At 47.2% G+C, this 13,334-nt stretch overlaps 1 protein-coding gene across 1 annotated transcript in view; it reads left to right on the forward strand.

The window, feature by feature from the left end:
- GNPDA2 (glucosamine-6-phosphate deaminase 2) overlaps positions 1-13,334 on the forward strand; it is a 435,608-nt gene that overhangs the window by 390,659 nt on the left and 31,615 nt on the right. Inside the window, exon 2 of the mRNA XM_083166699.1 lies at positions 10,493-10,515. The gene's annotated coding sequence lies outside the window, so the exon portion shown is untranslated. The remainder of the gene's footprint in view (positions 1-10,492; positions 10,516-13,334) is intronic.

The following is a 13,334-nucleotide window of genomic DNA, read 5'->3' on the forward strand; positions in this document are numbered from 1 at the left end:
GACACCCCTCGTGGGTTAAGGACGGAGCAGCCGGTTTTCTAAAAGAACTGAGTGCATTCTATTTGAACGGACAATATTGTTCATCAGTATCCGTTTCCCTCTGATATTTGGAATTTGACCCTGAGTGGAAACCTATGTGATTGAGCTCTTATTGGCAGACCTTTTTTCAATTAATTGACCATTTGCGCACTGCTATTTGTTTTTATCTGTAGTAATAGTATAGTATAATTTAAAATCAATCAATCAGGCAAGAATTTACAGTTAATTCAGATATTTTATAGACCATAAATTTGAATTGTATACATAAATTATAAGACAAACCTTAAACTGCAAACAGCAATCAAAGCAAATGGACTTATGTTCCTAGCGAACAAGTTTGCTGCCTTAAAACACCTAAACTTTATTTTTGTTTTGTTTTAGGTTTTTTTTTTTTTTGCTTTTAGCCTAATATGTGCCGCAACCTCCAAACTAGGGGCCTCATTCAGATCACATCGATCCTGCGTGCTTTCGCACGCAGTACCGATGTTGCGCGTCTGCGCAGACGGGTATCTGCGCATGTGCAGGCGTATGGTGCATGCACCCACGGCGACCTTTCGGGGGTGCGGAGATGGGCGGGGGGCGCCGGGCTGCACCATTACCATATGGGAACGCCCAGCGTTCCATGGGCATTCCCATGAGAATGCTGGGCATTTTCATGGAAATGAGGCAGTGACGCGGGTGTGGGGGGCAGATAGCTGACATCACCGGATGTCAGCTGCCTGCCCATATCCACGCCAGCGTGCACGCAAATGTACGCAATTAAAAAGTCACTTTTATATGCGTGCACGCAAAACATCATTCAATGGTCGGTGACCATCGAAAGATGTGGGCGGTTACCCAAGCCATGCGAATGGATGTTTATGCAAAACATCCATTCGCTGCTGTGCGGGCGAAGCCACACTTTGAGGGGGCGGTCGTTTGCCGGGCGGGGTTTGGTGGACTCGCAAGGCTTCGAATTCACAGCCTTGCGAATCAACTAGAATAACCCCCTAGGTCGCATACAGTAGTAACTGGTCCAAACTATTAGGGCAGCTAGTGATGGCCATCACAGAGGAATCACAGTGATAAAGGAAACCATACAAAGAAAGAAGTTAGATAAAATACATGTTCTAAATATAAATGCTGTATGTTAACAAATTTGGTAGAATATTGTACAGTATGTACCATGGCCCTAATTCAGATCTGATCACAGTACAAATTTGTTCAAAAAAATGGGCAAAACCATGTGCACTGCAGGTGGGGCAGATGTAACATGTGCAGAGAGAGTTAAATTTGGGTGCGGTGATTTGAAACTGAAATCTAAATTGTAGTGTAAAAATAATGCAGCCAGTATTTACTCTGCACAGAAACAAAATAACTCACACAAATCTAACTCTCTCTGCACATGTTACATCTGCCCCACCTGCAGTGCACATGGTTTTGTCCATTTTGAGAACAAATTTGTACTGCGATCAGATCTGAGTAAGGGCCCATACACAGGGCTTTGGAGAGTCTGGCCGGGCCAAGGCATTTCATATCTCCCAACTGTCCCAATTTTCGCAGGACCATCCCGTTTTTTTTGGGATGGTCCTGCATCCTGCCTGGGGCCGGCTGTGTCCCGCAGTGGGAGGGGCAGTTAGGAGTCCCTCTTGCCTGGCACTGCTGTAGCGGAGAATAGACACTATGAGCATGCATCTATTCCCTGATACAGAGGGGCTGGGGGCATGGCCAGCGGCTCACAGAGCCACTGGACTTGCCCCCACTGTGGAGAATAAGGACCACGCCTGGCCTCTAGGCCATGCCCCTACTTTGATGCACGAGGGTCCCAACTTGTGTTTTTCCCAAGTTGGGAGGTATGGCTATTTGTGGATTTACAAATGTTTAAAAGCCATGGAGATAGATGGAATCCTTATATGGGACAGAATGTGCAGCATCTGTCAAAACTGACAACTATATACATTATTAAACCTGCTTTTTACTCTCCTGCTATATATGTACAGTATGCTGCATTTAGCTAGCTATATTAAATTTAAAAAATACCGTTCATAAGACTGAACAACATTTTTAACAAATTTATTTTTTGTATAGATTTTTTTACTACTAGCCTTCATACAGACGGAACAGCATTTTATGTGTCCCTGAGGTGGTAGAGGCCTCCGCTTTAAACTGGTAACTTGACTGTTCATCCATTAGTAATTGAATGAGCTACTGTAATTTTTTATGCAATTAAATATTTATAAAGCCTTGTGAAAGGTGATGTTTTATGAGGTAACAAAAATTGCTTTTCTTAAATAATATCCCATAGTAATTCAGTCATCTGTCATATCCTGCCGAATCCTGCTGAAAGATGCCCTGATTCATTGCGTCTTGCTTTCCCCTGTGTGGGAAATATTTCACCGGTAGCCATCTTTGTTTATTTATTGCCTCACTGTGCATACACTATTTTATAGAAACATGATTCATATCCTGCTTCTTGTATGTCAGAATGGTTGAAGCATCTGATCTTATTCCTTTGCTATTACTCCATATAATGAAATTATAAAAGGATGCTGAGAACTGAAAACTTACATATAACTAATATATAAAACAAATAAATTATTTATTTCATTAGGTCTATTGAAGTAACATATGATCTGCATTCATTTAAAGTCAATGTCTATTCCGATGTGTTGTGCAGAAGCATTTTTTACCATTATGCGCTTCAATTTGCATATATGTGACATGGGCGTGCGTTTCTTGAAACAAGATAGTGGCATTTACAGATTAACAAAAGTCTGCGTAGGGTGATTAAAGGAGTCCCTTGCAAACAATGTAGTATTGTAGGTGTTCCAAACCACCTAAGCATTTGAAAATGCCAAATTTTTCACCTAATCTTCACCTGATTGACCACCCAAATCTACATGAAAATGGGGACCAATGGGAGGGATGTGTGCCTCTAGTTTTGTTGAACAATAAATATGGAGTAAGTTTTTTTAAATAGCAACAGAAAATATCTAGTCGCAATCCCTTCACATTTTGACGGGCAGGAAGTTGGCATCTGTGGGTGGACACTTGCCTTTTTTTGGGGAGTGGTGTAAAAATGCAGGTGTGCCCAGGTGTATTCAGGAATGACGTGTGACGTCAGCGCCGGACTCGATCAACCTGTCTCTGTCGCAGAGTTGTGGAAAGGTCAGACTTTGCACAGACTGGGAAATCATTAGAAGGTTGGTGTAGGTGGCAGGGAAGGAGTGTTCTCCCACCTCTCCATGACCACTTTAAGCCCTTGTTCTAGGGGTGTGTTACCCCCACAGTCTTTGTTCACATATTGTAAGTCATATATATACCAACTTTTGTGTAAATTGCTCCAGCCATTCCGGAGTTTTGCGGTCTACTAAAATACTCTGGGCGGTATTCAATGAGGCTGATTCGCCATGTTTTTATGGCGATTTTGTGCTGTAAGGCGAATTTTTGACTAAAACGGTAAATCACCCTATTCCATGACCAGATTGCGAATACATTTCAAGGTTTTTTTTCGCCATGATTCACCGAGTAGCAATCGCTATCTTTTTATGGTGAAGTGGAATGTGAACTTTTAAAATAAAGTGTTTTGTTTTTTACATTTGGTGTCAACAAATCAGGAATTTTATTCTGAGGGGGGGCATGCTATTTTTATTCATGTGCTGTAAGCACATGAATATATATTTAGTTTAAAAAAATATATATATATATTTTTTTTTACACAGACCAGCCAGCAGGGGGCCGGAGCCGATCCGCTCATTAGATATTCATATATTCACTGCACCCGATCATTACATATGCATGATCGGGTGTAGTGAATATACCCGGTCCTCTGCTGGCACCCCCGGGGGGCAGCCTGTGCTGTCTGGCACCCGGGGAGCCCACCTCCCCCCCACAAACGTTCTGGGGCAGGCAGGGAGACTTCCATCTCCCTGCCTGCCGCCGTCCTCGGGCTCCCTGCGGCATCGCTGCAGGAGTTAAAATTCGCCAGTCAGGGGCAGCGAGCCCCTGACTCGTTGAATACTGGAGCCGGCGAGGTTCCGGAACGCAGCGAGCAGTGGCGAATGTGCAGCGAATCCTAAACAGGATTGGCTGCACATCGCCAAAATGCTCATTGAATACCGCCCTCTGTGCTGCTGCATCACCCCTAGGGGTGCTAGGGGTGTGTTACCCCCACAGTGTTTGTTCACAGACTGTAATTGATATGTGTACAAACAAAGTTTGGTGTAAATTGCTCCAGTCATTCTGGAGTTATGCTGCCTTCTGAAATAATCTGTGCTGCTGTCTCATCCCTAGGGGTGTTATGGGTGTCTTACCCCCACAGTGTTTGTTCCCAGATTGTAAATCATATGTGTACCAAGTTTGGTATAAATTGCTCCAGCCATTCCAGAGTTATGTGGTCTCCTTATATACTCTGTGCTGCTGTTCCACCCCTAGTGGCGCTAGGGGTGTATTACCCCCACAATGTTTGTTCTCAGATTGTAAGTAATATGTGTACAAAGTTTGGGGTAAATGGCTGCAGTCATTCAGGAGTTATGCTGGAACATATATATGAGCGTACACCAAAAATTGTGTTTTTTAATTAATAAGAAATTAACCATAGTTAATTTTGATTTGAATTTTTTTTGGTTGCATCGGCCGTATTTTAATATGCTCGTAATATGATCTACACTTATAAACTGTGAATTTGTATAGAATGACAGAATGACAGACACGTTTTCACTTTTATATATTAGAATATAGAGATAGATAGATAGATAGATAGATAGATAGATAGGTCAGTAGGTGTGATCAGTGATTTTGGTAATCGGCATTGGCGGATTCAGAGGGGGGCACCGGGCACGTGCCTCCCCTGTCATTTTATGTAGCTGCGGACCAGGGTTTTCCAACGAGCCCAGCCCCGTGTCTCTAGCCCCCTGGGAACCAGAGATATCGCCTGGCAAAGCTGTAACGTTTTTCCCCATAGGATAATATGGGACCCGTTAATTCCGACCCCCACCCAGTTCCAACGCCTGCCAGTTACCCCCCTGGCATCACAGAAGCTTATGGTTGATCCCATTCAATTCCAAATCGCTTCAATATGATACCAGGCTGGTCCATATCGGTCAATCGGTTCCAGAGATATTATGGGTAAACCAAATTTTTTATTTTTGAAATGTAATTTCATGACTGTTCATGTGCTTTGAGGGCAGATTACTCTGGAACCAAACGTTCCAGTTTCACTGAACAAAGCCCACTCAAAAGTTCTTCAATATGATACTTGTCTCATGTAAATGGGTCAGTTGGTTCCGAACATATAGCCGGTTAAATGAGATAACTGGTTAAAGGAGGGAGGGGTGGTTTTCTCTCCCCCTCACACCAGAAAATGCAGGGACTAGGCTGGTGTAAAAGGGGCCAACCTGGGAATGCATTTTCTGGTGTGAAAGGGGTATTATATCAAATAGCCAGGACCTGCAGTGCTCTGAATACAGCCAGGCTATGCCACTGTCAGTGGCTATCACTTCTGCCTGGCGACGGCTGTCCCCCATTTACCGCGAGCATGTATTCCCCCTTGGCAATGAGCATGTTATCCCACATGGCAACGAGGATGGAACCTCTGGCAATGAGCATGGAACCCTTGGCAATGAGCATGTAGATAAGCAGCACTTATGTAGCATAATTTTTAATAGGCATTATGGTGTTTGGCATAATACATAATGGACATACTGTAATGGCTTGTAACTTAACATGTAATGGACATTATGGTGTAAATGTTTAATGCGCGCCTTTGGCGGACAATGTCCCTGTTTATGAAGCGTATTGTGAATTTTGGCTCAATCCTTGTGGCATACCTCCCAACATGACCCTCTCCAGGAGGGACATAATGATCTGCTCCTGCACTTCCCTCTAAATGTATAATTACCATCACCTGTGTTGAACAGGTTAATTGATAAGAAAGGCGCTTCAACACAGGTGATGCAAATCTTACATTATGAGTGAAGTGCAGGAGTAGAGCAGTTTGTCCCTCCTGGAGAGGGTCATGTTTGGAGGTATGTTGTGGCATTATGTGAATTTTGGCTCAATCCATGTGGCATTATGTGAATTTTGGCTCAATCCGTGTGGCATTTTATGAATTTTGGCTCAATCCGTGTGGCATTTTATGAATTTTGACTCAATCCGTGTGCCATTATGTGAATTTTGGCTCAATCCATGTGGCATTATGTGAATTTTGGCTCATTCCATTTGGCATCATGTGTAAGGGGCAAGTATAATGGGGTCTGTATTTTGTTGCATAATGTGTAGAAGTTGTATATGGTGTGGTACACTACACTCAAGGACACGCCCCCTTAGGGTGACCAACTCATCCCTTTAATCCGGGACACATATTAATTACACAGGTTCTGTGGCAGTTTAAAACCAGGTGAAATGGAGTCTTGAGGTGTGGCAGTTTAAAACCAGGTGAAAGCCAGCCACAGAACCTGTGTAATTAATATGTGTCCCGGATTAAAGGGATGAGTTGGTCACCCTACGCCCCCTGTTGAGTGGCCACACCCCCTTTCCATAGGGGGTGTGGCCCCTTTTGCTTCACTATTGTCGCCATGGTGGGCCTGCGTACTTTAAATGCCAGGCCCTATTTTTAATCCCATTCCCACCCTCTCTCTCTCTCTGTTGCTCTCGTAGCATGTACACTGGCACCACTAACACCGCCCCTCCCCCACCCAAACCCTCTTTTATCATGGTGCCCCCCCTGTCATTTTATCCTGGATCCGCCCCTGGTAATCGGAATGAGCATAAAAAAAATTGTGGTTCTTAATTAATTAAAAATGAACCGTAATTATTTTAGATCATAGTTGCCTACCCTCCCGCTTTTAGCGGGAGTCGCCCACGTTTTGAATCTTTCTCCCGGTCCCCTGGAAGGTCCCGGATCCTCACGGTTTTTCAGCCTTCTTGCTAAAAAATTAGACTGGGCATATGCAAAGTGCCGGGGGCAAGTGCCAGCAGCGACCAATGCGATGTCATGATGTGCCCGGCGTCGCTGTCCACTTAGATAACAGCCGCCGCGGAGACTGGCAGCAGGGAGAGGAGAGTGGGAGCGGCTGGAGCGGCAGCGGTGAGTACCGCTTGCAAGCTTATTAGGTTAGTTACACGAACGGATCCGCCCCCTTTTGTGTCATGCCTGCCGGGCCCGCCCCCTACTTGATTGAGCTGGCTGCCCGGAGAGGGCAGCTGAAAAGTCGGTAACCCTGATTTAGATTTTAAAAAAAAAATTGTTGCTTGGCCGTGTTTTAATACGCTCCTGTGTAAAATTTCACTTTCTGTAGACTGTGGATTTGAATAGAAAGACAGACAGAAGGACAATTTTTCACTTTTACAGTATATAGTAGATTTACAGAAGGATTATATTACTCTGTCTTATATACACCTTAGTAATTTATATGATAAATGCTTGCTCACAGTTTCCATGGATGATGCAATAATATATATAATGTTGCACAGTTCGCATATTAGAATTTAATTAATAATCACTTATATATTTGGCTACATCTGTCACTCATCAGGAGTGTGTCCAGAACGCTGGGCGGAGTCATAGGCTAATAGGCTATCAGTGCCTCTGACCCCGCCCACACACACTCACAGAGTGACAGAACCAGCCTGCAGCGTGTCTCTCCCCCCCCTTTCCCCGCTGTAGCGTGTCTCTCTCCCTCTCCTCCCCTGCCTCCAGCGTGTCTCTCTCCCCGTCCCCTCCAGCGTGTCTCTTCCCCCCCCCCCTTTACCCGCTGCAGCGTGTCTCTCTCCCACTCCCCCACTTGCCTCCAGAGTGTGTCCACTCCACATATCCCCATGGCCGGTCACCTGCGACCCGGAACTTGCGCAGGAACACGCAACCTAGCCACCCCTGCTGCCACCCACTCACCGATGGAGCAATCCTGCTGCTCCATTCCGCACTCCCCGCTGCCGCACAGTGAGGGGAGCCCGCCCCTGCTGCCACTCCGCTAAAGCCACACTCCCCACTGCCGCACAAGAAGGGGAACCTCACGGGGGAGCGGCATCCCTCACTGTCACTGCCCGCTCCTGCACACAGAGGGGAGCCCGCCCCTGCTGCCACTCACCCTGGTTCGTGGTCTGACCTCCCTCCCGGCAGCAGCAGTAGCACACATACAGCATGTGCTGTGCTGAGTGCTCACAGCAGGCTCAGCGTCTCACTCGCAGCATGAGAGCTCATGCTGAGCCTCCTGTCAGCACTGAGCAGCACAGCACATGCTGTACGTGCGTGCTGCTTCTGGGGGGGAGGGGGGGTACAATATCACTGCCCCTCAACTTTTCAGGGTTTTTTCACTCATTATGCTAACTTGGGGGCGTGGCCTAATCACGGGAGGTGGCCACGCCTCCCGTGATTAGGCCACACCCCCACAATTTCCCAAGGGCCTGTCACTCCTTCCTCCAGGGTTAGGGATGGCCATCGTTGCCTTTGCCATCGATGTTTACCAGCGATGGCAAAGTGCAACTGACCATCGATGGTCCACACATATGTGATGGTTGACCATCGATGTTTTTAATATCGATGGACATCCATTTTCTCTGACTGATGACCTGTGGGCCAATCAGAAATTGAGGGCAGGGCTTCACGGGCGTCCTGGCTGTGTCCCAGGAAAAAGGAAAACAAAACTATTCCTTTAACCTTGACATCGATGGTGGGAAACCATCTGGTTCTCCCCATCAATGGCAAATCTATTCAACATCGACCATCAACCATCAATGTTTTTATCACCAGCACTGGTCGATGGCCATCCCTACTCTCAGTGGACCCTCACTCACCGAGGGAGCATCAGAGAATGGTGACATCATTGATGCTCCCTCCCGCACGACCCGCTGCTGCACACGGCCGGGAACACAAGCACCCACACTAGAGTGGTCAATCTCGGGATCCGGATCGGCGGGATCCCGGGATTTGCCACGAAAAAGTCCGGGATTGGAGTATCCAATCACGGGAATAGACTGCGCAGTCTAATGCTGGGCAGCGTCTGAGCACTCGCTCAGATGCTGCATGGCTGTTCACCACCCCGGCGTGCGGCCTGCGCAGCGGGAAGGTCACGCTGCACAGGCCACGCCGCCCACTCTGCTGTCACCCCTTCTCCTGCCCGCCCCTTCTCCTGGACGCCTGCCCCCCACCTCTTCTCCTGTGCCTACCCGCCCCCCTGCTTCTTCTCCGGCTGCTGATGAGGAGGTGAACCCACTCCACTCCCGGCCACCCACCTGCCAATGTAAGTAAATGTGCGCGTCGGCCGGTGTGGGGGTGGGTATGGGTCACACGCCTGCGAACTAGGGATGCCAATCCCAAGAATCCAGGGATTGAGCATGCCTAGCTGCCTAACATTACACAGCTGCAGAGCCGCATTACGAAGCCACCGCAAGGTAGGAAAACGTCAGCATTCACATGGGGGACTCCAGCACACCTCACACACCCACATTACACCCACATACCGGCCCTCCCCCACCACCGGTATACCGGCACTTCACACACCCACAGCACACCCAGACATCTACCCTAACCCACGCAAAAACACCTAACCCGCCCCTTTAACACCTGCACCACCCACAACCACCCCCCACCCAATTACAGCACCCACATGCATCACCCCCACACCTGCAACTCCACCACCCACAAAAAAACTGTACCCGCCCCTCCCACAGCACCCCTCACACCCTCCCCTACCTGCGGCAACCCCGCACCTGCCACTCCCTCATCCACCCACCCGACCTTCCTCTACCCGCAGTATCCATGCAGCCAGCTGCGGCAACAGCACACGCACTACCCACGCACCCCTCTCGGTGCACAACCACACCTAACCAACCCACACGGCCCACCCCCGCACCTACAACTGGCCCACCCCCGCACCTTTCCACGTGCATAGCACCCTTGCACTTAACCCTCACACACCCACCACACCCCTACCTACGACTTCACCACCCGCAACACCCCGATATCCACGTGCCCAAACAATGCACCTGTCCATCTCCATCACGCAGTACCCCCCCCCCAACAACTAATCACTCTTCATACCAACAAAACAACCTACACCCCCTTCACAATCAAACGCCCTTTTCAGCTTCAACATTTAATTTATAACTAAAATACCGATACAGGTCATCCTCCATTTAATAATAAACACATTTCACACACTAAAGTCGTTCACATGTTAATTGGCCAGAGCCCCTTACGACGGTGTGAAGAGCGCCCGTAGGGCGCGATGAATCCCCTAGTAATAAAAATATTTAATTTTGAGAAACAGTTCTTTCAAACGCCACAAGATGGCGGTATAATCATATGCCAGCCAAAGAACCGCATGAAGCAGTTTCTGCCATCCATAACATGGATGGCTGATAACGTTGTATGAGTGACAGGGAGGGCTGTGAGCTGGTCATGTGACTGACAGCAGTCAGGTGACCCAGTGCAGCTGCAGTCTGTAGTACTGGACTGTAGTAGGAGCCGGGAGAGTGCTGAGGCTGCAGGACAAGTTGGTGGGTTGCATGGTTCAGCTTTCCTCTTTCCTGACACAGAGCGTATAGTTATTTATATATATAGAAAAAATATAATACACCAAAGAGTCACTGGTGTCCAAAGCATTAAATGTAACATGTCCTCTTCCTGGGACATTGCTGTGCTTATTATAAAGTTGTTTAACTGTTGCTGAAAGTCAATGTTATTGTTGGGTGTCACAGCTGGTGTGAGTTTAATAAATCTACATGTATACTATATCATTATATTGTGGGGTGTAAGCTATTATTGGTGCCAATGTAACCGGTTGCAGGGTGGGGGTAGGCTTGTGCAATTGCCTGCATATAATAATTCTGTAAGCCTAAATACAGCTGCTGTACCACCCGCAATCCCGGTGGATTTTAAGAAAATTAAAGGTACTTTCGTTTCCATGCAGTCTGCTAGGCCAGTGGTGAGGGAACTCGGTCCTCATTACCCCACACAGTGCATGTTTTGCTGGTAACCCAGCAGGTGCACAGGTGTACTAATTACTCATAGACACATTTTATAAGGTCCGCAGGTGGAGCTAATTATTTCACTTGTGATTCTGTGAGGAGACCTGGAAAACATGCACTGCGTGGGGTAATGAGGACCGAGTTCCCTGACCATTGTGCTAGGCCATTGGCACTTATGTTAGTTATCTGTACAACTCTATTAAGAGTTTTACTGAAATGTTTCTTTGTTGCATGATTTGTACAGGTATACCTTGGTGATTCAAGAGATTTTGTTTTTTTATCACTCTATTTACAGGTATGGGGCATGTACGTGACAAATCTGATCACATTGCTGACAAAACTTGGGTTATATTAAATAGGTCCTGATTGCAGTTAGATTTATAATTTTTGGCGCTGTTTGGCCTTGCGCATGCGTACTCTGCAGTTGTTCGATAATCGCTGTGCAAATTTGCAAAACAGAGATCAGCTCTGAATTGCCTCCATTGTTCTTTAACTTTAGTGTATGAAACACATTGGGGGGATGTGTATTCTACTTCACATGTGCTATGGGCAACCAATCAGAATCTACTTCTTATTTATTTTAGCACCCTCTAGTACAGGGCTGGGCAATTGCGGCCCTCCAGATGTTGAGGAACTACACATCCTAGGATGCTTTGCATTAGTTTTGCTATGTGGCCATGCTGAAACTGATGCAAGGCATGCTGGAATGTGTAGTTTCTCAACATCTGGAGGGCCGCAGTTGCCCAGCCCTGCTCTAGTAGATGGTAGACAGGATCTGATTGGTTGCCCATAGCAACATCACATGTGAAGTAGAATACACATCGTAGTAAATTTCCTCCATAGTGTTCTATACAGATCCTTGCACAAGTTTACTGATGAGTTGGGAATATGTATAATGTTCTAATGCTACCATTAAAGTTGACATGCCTACATATTTATTTATTCAGTTTCTTATATAGAGCATAAATATTCCGCAGTGCTTTACAGAGGATATTTGAACATTCACATCAGTCCCTGACCCAGTGGAGCTTACAATCTATATTCCCTACCACATGTACGCGCACACACAGACATTCTAGGGTTAATTGGTTGGAAGCCAATTAACCTACTTGTATATTTTTGGATTGTGGGAGGAAACTTGAGTACCCGCCAGAAACCCACGCAAGCACGGGGACAATATACAAACTCTGCACAGTTAGAGCAATTGTGGGAATCGAACCCATGACCTCAGCGATGTGAGGCAGTAATGCTAACCATTACACCATCCGTGCTGACAAGGATTGGGAGATGAGGTTCAGGTCCGCCACTAGGGTGGAGGGTAAGGCTGGTTTCACACACTCCGGCTCCTGCCGGACGGTGAAATCCCGCACGGCCAGGGAGCCGTGCCGCACACACTAGTTTATCATGGAAGGGATGGCCACAGCCCGGCAGCCGTCCCTTCCAGTGGCGGGATCCGGCTGCAACCGTGCGGCCGGGTCGTGGCCGTCCCGTGTGAATGGACACAATAGTGTCCATTCACAACTACTGTGTGCGGCACGGCTCCCTGGCCGTGCGGGATTTCACCGTCCGGCAGGAGCCGGAGTGTGTGAAACCGGCCTAAGGCTTATTCCCTGCAGGAAGTGTAGCTGACCCATATATGGAAGCTATCACTGGAACTACCATACCAGGTAAGTCACCGCCAGACCACCAGGGATGTTTTGTAGACATTCTAATCATGTTGACATTATGAAAGTCAGCAAGTTAAGTGTCGACAAAATATACCAAATTTTTAAATGTTTCTAGACCTATCTTTGCCCCAAAGACAGTGCTGGTCTAATGAGGCCTACACACGGGGAGATGCTGAAGCCTTCTGAGCAATGCTAGATCGCTCAGAATGCTTCAGCAATATCGCTGAGCACACAGCGATGTGTCAGCACTGATCATTACAGAGGGAACATCTGCATACCTGGCCAAAAATAGGGCATTGCCTCTTGGGAAGGGGCCGTGGCCTCATAGCACTTCCCCTTTCCGTTGCTCTATAGCTGGGGTAGCTAACCCTAGTCCTCGAGAGCTACCAACAGTGCATGTTTTGCAGGTCTCCTCACATAATCACATGTGAGCTAATTAGCTCTATCTGTGTATCTTTTAAAATGTGTCAGTGATTAATGAGTACAGCTGTGCAGCAGCTGGGTTGTCTGGAAAATGTGAACTGCTGGTAGCTCTCGGGGGCTAGGGTTGGCTACCACTGCTCTATAGTGATCCTGCTAGGATCAGAGCAGGGCAGGGTGCTTGGCAGTGTTCCCTCTAAGCTGTGCACACGTGCGCGCGCACACAACTCGACGAGTGGGCGCACAGACATTACAACAGAG

This window comes from Crinia signifera, chromosome 1 (genome assembly GCF_055691185.1).
Source record: "Crinia signifera chromosome 1, ASM5569118v1, whole genome shotgun sequence".
Taxonomy (NCBI): Eukaryota; Metazoa; Chordata; class Amphibia; order Anura; family Myobatrachidae; genus Crinia; species Crinia signifera.